Source organism: Macaca fascicularis, chromosome 14 (assembly GCF_037993035.2).
Source record: "Macaca fascicularis isolate 582-1 chromosome 14, T2T-MFA8v1.1".
Classification (NCBI taxonomy): Eukaryota; Metazoa; Chordata; class Mammalia; order Primates; family Cercopithecidae; genus Macaca; species Macaca fascicularis.
Window position 1 is genome coordinate 59,061,983 of NC_088388.1, and position 7,111 is coordinate 59,069,093.

General features: G+C 35.5%; 2 pseudogenes; one reads left to right on the forward strand and one right to left on the reverse strand.

Moving 5' to 3' along the window:
* Positions 1–1,579, forward strand: LOC102127918 (phosphorylated adapter RNA export protein pseudogene; annotated as a pseudogene).
* Positions 1,580–4,231: 2,652 nt separating this feature from the next.
* LOC102123050 (putative elongation factor 1-alpha-like 3) lies at positions 4,232–5,961 on the reverse strand (annotated as a pseudogene).
* Between the last annotated feature and the right edge of the window lie 1,150 nt (positions 5,962–7,111).

A 7,111-nucleotide genomic window follows, 5' to 3' on the forward strand; every position in this document is an offset into this window, starting at 1 on the left:
ATGATTGATTATTCACTGAAGCTTAGAATGTAATAGAGAAAATATTTAAATAATCAATTATAACACATCACAATGAAAGTCAAAATGCAGAAATATATAGTACCTTAAAGGGGCACAGGAACACATAACATAGTGTTTAAAGACTTTCTAGGCAACAGAGATGAAAATAAAGTTGGCTAAAATATAGGAACAGGCACCGCGGGAAGAGGGTGTTGGAGGCCGGCTACGTGGAAGATGGGCAGCTTTCCGACATGACTCAGATTCTGACATAAGGGCGGCACCCAGCGACAGGCCGCAGCAAGTGTGGAAAGTGCTAGGCGGGGACAGTGCTTATGAGGGCCTTCCAGAGCAGGGCAACTGCATATGCACCAGTATCATGTTACCTAGTTGTTGAAAGTGTGGATTCAAGTGAAGAGAGTTTTTCTAATTCAGACGATGATAGCTGTCTTTGGAAGCGTAAGTGACAGAAATGTTTTAACCCTCCTCCCAAACCAGAGTCTTTTCAGTTTGGCCAAGAGCAGTCAGAAACCACCTGTTTCTGGAGCAAAGAAGATTAATAATATGTGGGGTGCTGTACTGCAGGAACAGAATTAAGATTCAGTGGCCACTAAAGTTGGTATCTTGGGAATGGAGGGCGCTATTGACAGAAGCGGACAGTTCCAGACCTACGATTGTTTGCTTGCTAAGAAACTTAAGAGGGAATCTCAAGAGCATATAAAAGGACTAGACGAGAAACTAGCTGAATATATGCATGGTGGCAAAAAAACAAAAAACAAACAAACAAACAAAAATGGGATCAAAGGAAGAGGAAAAGGGGCTAGGTCATCTCAAAAGGAAATGACCTGTAAAAGACAGGCTAGGGAACAGACTAGAACCAGAAATGAACTATAAAGGTCGATATGAGACTACAAAGGAAGATTCTCAAGAGAAAGTGGCTAATGAAATTTCATTCGGGTTACAGGAACCAAAGAAAGATCTGATGGCTCAAGTAGTGAGGATTATTGGGAACAAAAGGCAATTGAACATCTGATGGAAACTGCTGAAGTAGAACGAAATGTCCTCTTTATAATGAATGGTCGTCAAAGAACAATGGGTGGAGTTTTTCTGACTCTCTTGAAAAACACTCCTAGTATGAGCAAAGAACAAACTAAGGTTGTTTTCTACATTGAAAACCAAAAGGAATATGAAAATTAAAAAGCTGCTAGGAAGAGGAGAACACAATGAAAAAAATGAAATAAGCTATTAAAAGTCTAAATTTTCAAGATAATGATATATCATGAGAAACTTCTGCAAGTGGCATAAATGAGGCCCTGGTCTCTCTTGATGAGTCACAGGAAGGACATGGAGAAGCCAAGTTGGGCGTAGAGGAAGCCATTGAAGTTGATCATTCTCATAATTTGGCCGTCTTTTAAGTACATGTTCAATAGTTTGAGGAATAAGCCTTTCTAAAATAACATTGTAATAAACAATTTTTACTAAAATTGCAATGTTTTGCACTGATTAACATGAGAATCTGGAGGAAAGATAATTGTTTTCGTGTTTTAAATAAAAACTAATATATGTGGCAAAAGGAATGCAATTGATAGAAACATTTAAATATATCTCATGTTTGACAAAATACTTAAGAGTATGTAGCATAGGATTTAATTTTTCAATCTGTTGCATGTGCTAATAATTGTATTACTAGCTAATAATCAGTTTTGTCCAGGTCATTATAACATATTATTCAAAAGTTTATTTGCCTTTTCTAATTTATCTTTGCAGTAAATTATGCTTTGGCTTTAAAACATTCCATTAAAAGATCAGAATGAGACATATAAATTATTAAACTGTTACAAATGCATTCAAATTTGTTTTTTCTGTGTTCCAAGAACTTAGGCAATTTTAATGATAAAGACTAAAATTAAAAGAGGTTTATACTGATGACTCTTCCCACTTATTTGTTTGTCCAGAGATAAATAAATGTCAGAAGTTTTTCAAAGATCTATTTGTACCTTTTTTTTTTCTTTTTTTTTTTTTGAGATAGAGACTCGGTCTGTTGCCCAGGCTGGAGTGCAGCGGCACAGTCTTGGCTCGCTGCAACTTCTGCCCACCAAGTTTAAGCGATCTCATGCCTCAGCCTCCGAGGTAGCTGGGATCACAGGTGTCCCACCATGCCTGGCTAACTTTTGTGTTTTTAATAGAGACAGGGTTTTGCCATGTTGGCCAGGCTGGTCTAGAACTCCTGGCCTCGGGTGATCCACCCGCCTCGGCCTCCCAAAGTGCTGGGATTATAGTCGTGAGCCACCACAACCGGTCTATTTGTTCTTAAATTTTACGTATTCTTTGACTTATTAATTAACTTGGTCATAAACTAAATGTGATCTACACCTGTGTATTACCACATACATTAAAAAAATTCCCAGGTCAGGTGTGGTGGCTCACACCTGTAATCTCAACATTTTGAGAGGCTGAGATGGGAGGATCACTTGAGCCCAGGAGTTCGAGATCAACCTGGGCAACATAGCAAGACCTTGCCTCTAATTAAAAAAAAAAAAAAAAAAAAAAAAAAAAAATCCCAGTGGCAGCCTGCCTAAGACTGTTTTACCTTATGTTAAGGAAATTGTATATTTAAAATGTTACATGTGCATAAAATTTTTAATTACTCATTTTTATTAATGAAAATAAAGGTAGCTTATTTTAGACATTCCAAGAGTTAACTATAGTTTACAAAACATATTAAGCAAAAATATGCTTAATACATTAAGCAAAAATTTTGTATATTAAGCAAAAATGTAAAATTCAGTAATTATAAACTATTCCTTACAAACAACATACTTGAAATCTTTCAGTAGTTCCTGAAAATATGGTCATTGAAGTTGGATCTAAGAGGAAAATGGTTATTGGTTGCTTTTTATTTATAAAGAATGCAAAAATAAAATTAGATTTTGGGCAGTCCTTAAAAAAATGTAGGCACAAACAGGGTGCTATGTGTAATTAGGAAAATATTGTAATGAAAGTGAACTGCAATAGCAAAAACAAAATTTTTACTGAGAACAATAAAGCTTGGATTTGACTCTGACTCTGCCTAAAATAGAAAATTTACGTGGAAAGGCTTGAAGTGCTCTCCCATAAGATGCAGAAAATGGAGAAATAGATGAAAATGAGATAAAACTTAAAAAAGCAGAAAACAATGTAACAAATAATTAATGTCCCTGAAAAACTGAGCCAAACAAATGGAGCTGGAATAATAAATAGTAAGAAAGATAATGAAGATGTTATTAAGCAAACAAATCAATTAGATAATAGCAAGAACTCATGAAGCAACAGGCAAAATCAAAGAATGACTAACAACCAGTGTGCCCCCGTGAACAATATGGTTTTCAAGAATATATTAAAAACATTGCAGAATCTATGCAGAAAAAAATTATTTCTTAAAATAATACTTATCACACTGAAATTGGACTGCTCTGTGGCACTAACAAGTGAAAAAAGAAACAAAATTTATAATTGTGAGGAAAATATTGGAGATTTTAGCAACTGTAATTGCTCAAGCTCTCTTTTTCTCCCTCTCTCTCTCTCACACACACATTCACATAAACACACACACACACAAACCTATACAATTTTGAATAAAACGAAAGGATCAATGATATTGGTAAACACAGCATATCAATTAGAAACTACTGTTTTATTATAAGACATTCTAGACTTTTGTACTTCAGAATAAACAGAGTGAAGTCATGGGAGATAGGAACATAACAATTTAAACTAATGGGACATATCTAAGCTATCAAAGGAGATGGCCCTCTTCTGGAAAAAAAAAAAAAAGTAAGTAATAGGAGAAACGTAAACATCTGTAAACTGTACTACCAACAACATAAAATAAAATACTATTGAATAGGTAGTCATAAACCTGTTCAATATGCTGTAAGAAAAATACACCTGGAAATAAAAAAATGTCATAAGGAAATTAAAAGACTGTGAAAACCAGTCTTGGATACTGAAGGAAACTGAATTAAGAGAATGTTTGAGAAATTGAGGAATACTATGAAATGATAAAAATTATAGAATAAATTAAAAATTCCGGAAATAAAAATAGATAAATTTCTAGGAACATAGAATGGCAGATCAAAGTAGAGAAATGATAGACAAAATGCTAGCAAAAAGTAAAAATTATTGAGCTAATAATTTTAAACTTAAAGTAGTTCTTACTATACAAAAAATGTATGGAAATATACTCACTCATATCTTTTTTTTTCTCATTAAACTTTTTTAATGGGGCTCAAAATTCTGTGACAAATTTTTGGTCAAGTTGTTTCCATTAAAAAGTACTGATTTTAAAATTACTGAGTTACTAATAACTTAAAACTGCCACACGCAAAAAAGAAAACCAGAGTGGTCCACAAAACATTCTCCTTTCCTTCTGAAGGTTTTACGATGCGTTGTTATCATTAACCAGTCTTTTACTACTAAACTTAAATGGCCAATTGAAACAAACAGTTCTGAGACTGTTCTTCCACCACTGATTAGGAATGGGGTGGCAGGTATTAGGGATAATATTCATTTAGCCTTCTGAGCTTTCTGGACAGACTTGGTGACCTTGCCAGCTCCAGCAGCCTTCTTGTCCACTGCTTTGATGACACCCACCGCAACTGTCTGCCTCATATCACGAACAGCAAAGCGACCCAAAGTTGGATAGTCTGAGAAGCTCTCAACACACATGGGCTTGCCAAGAACCATATCAACAATGGCAGCATCACCAGACTTCAAGAATTTAGGGCCATTTTCCAGTTTTTTTACCGGAATGGCGATCAATTTTTCCTTCAGCTCAGCAAACTTGCATGCAATGTGAGCCATGTGGCAATCCAATACAGGGGCATAGCCAGCACTTATTTGGCCTGGATGGTTCAGGATAATCACCTGAGCAGTGAAGCCAGCTGCTTCCATTAGTGGGTCATTTTTGCTGTCACCAGCAACGTTGCCACGACGAACATCTTTGACAGACACATTCTTGACATTGAAGCCCACATTGTCCCCAGGAAAAGCTTCACTCAAAGCTTCATGGTGCATTTTGACAGATTTTACTTTGGTTGTAACGTTGACTGGAGCAAAGGTGACCACCATACCGGGTTTGAGAACACCAGTCTCCACTTGGCCAACAGGAGCAGTACCAATACCACCAATTTTGTAGACATCCTGGAGAGGCAGGTGCAAGGGCTTGTCAGTTGGACGAGTTGGTGGTAGGATACAGTCCAGAGCCTCAAGCAGCGTGGTTCCACTGGCATTGCCATCCTTACGGGTGACCTTCCATCCCTTGAACCAAGGCATGTTAGCACTTGGCTCCAGCATGTTGTCACCATTCCAACCAGAAATTGGCACAAATGCTACTGTGTCGGGGTTGTAGCCAATTTTCTTAATGTAAGTGCTGACTTCCTTAACAATTTCCTCATATCTCTTCTGGCTGTAGGGTGGTTCAGTGGAATCCATTTTGTTAACACCAACAATTAGTTGTTTCACACCCAGCGTGTAAGCCAGAAGAGCATGCTCTCAGGTCTGCCCATTCTTGGAGATACCAGCTTCAAATTCACCAACACCAGCAGCAACAATCAGGACAGCACAGTCAGCCTGAGATGTCCCTGTAATCATGTTTTTGATGAAGTCTCTGTGTCCTGGGGCATCAACGATAGTCACATAATACTTGCTGGTCTCAAATTTCCACAAGGAGATATCAATGGTGATACCACGTTCCCGCTCAGCTTTCAGTTTATCCAAGACCCAGGCATACTTGAAGAAGCCCTTTCCCATCTCAGCAGCCTCCTTCTCAAAATTTTCAATGGTTCTTTTGTCGATGCCACCGCATTTGTAAATCAGATGGCCAGTAGTGGTGGACTTGCCCGAATCTACGTGTCCAATGACGACAATGTTGATATGAGTCTTTTCCTTTCCCATTTTGGCTTTTAGGGGTAGTTTTCACGACACCTGTGTTCTGGCGGCAAACCCATTGCAAAAAAAGATACTCACTCATATCTTAATCATTGTTCTAGTTTCCTTTTAACTTTGAGGGTAGAGAAAGCTTTAAGTTTGCAGATAGAAAAGAAATAAAAAAGAAAACTCAAACCCACAAAGCCACACAAGTCACAATCAAAACACCTTTTAGGCTATATACCAAAAAAAAAAAAAAAAAAAAAAAAAGATAAAAGAATTCAGAAGAACGATAGATTTCTGCTGAACACACATATGGCAAAATATAGTAGATTCAGGTTTGTATGAATTCGAATGAGAATAATTTTATCTTATCACATAAGAAACAATAAAAATGAATTAAATTGCTCTTCAAATCAACTTAGAAAACGAAATAGACACAGAAAGAGAAAACAGAATTAAAAGCAGAAATTAATTTCAAAAAGTTAAAACTGATAAATCTGAGATTTGGCCATTCAAAATATTAAGTAAAAAATTGTTGGAAAATCTAATGAAGAAATAATAGAGAAAACAAAAGTATGTAATTTAGGAATAAAATATGTAAAATAATCTCAGATATGGAATGAAACTTTAAAAATTATAAGCAAATACTACTACATTAATAAATGTCTGATTTTTAAAATGAAATAGCTTTCTAGTAGTATGTGAAGTTTAGCCTTGAATAAAACAGGTAAAAATGAGTGGTTTGAAGTAATTTTATCAAAAGATTGTAATGCAAATGCTCATTAACCAGGATAAAATGAATGAGGTAATTTATTCCTTCAGAGAACAGGTAAATCTTGTGATTTATCTTTAGATGAACTGTTTCAGGACAAAGAAAAAGATGCAGTGTTTTCCAATTAATATTATGACAATTACCTATACCTGTTTTCAAAGCAGCAAATATAATATACACACAAATAAGCCAAAAGACCAATCTGACTTGTGAATATAAATGCAAAATTAAGAAATAAAATGCAATCATTTTAAACCCAAAACATATATAGTTACATACATATATAGTATGGCCAAGTAGGATTTATTATAGGAATACAAATATGATTTGTAATTAAGAAATAATCAAATATAATTTATCTCATCAACATTTCAATAAAAAAGTTAACCTCATTAAATCCTAAAACTGTTTGAAAGTTCAACATTTATCTCT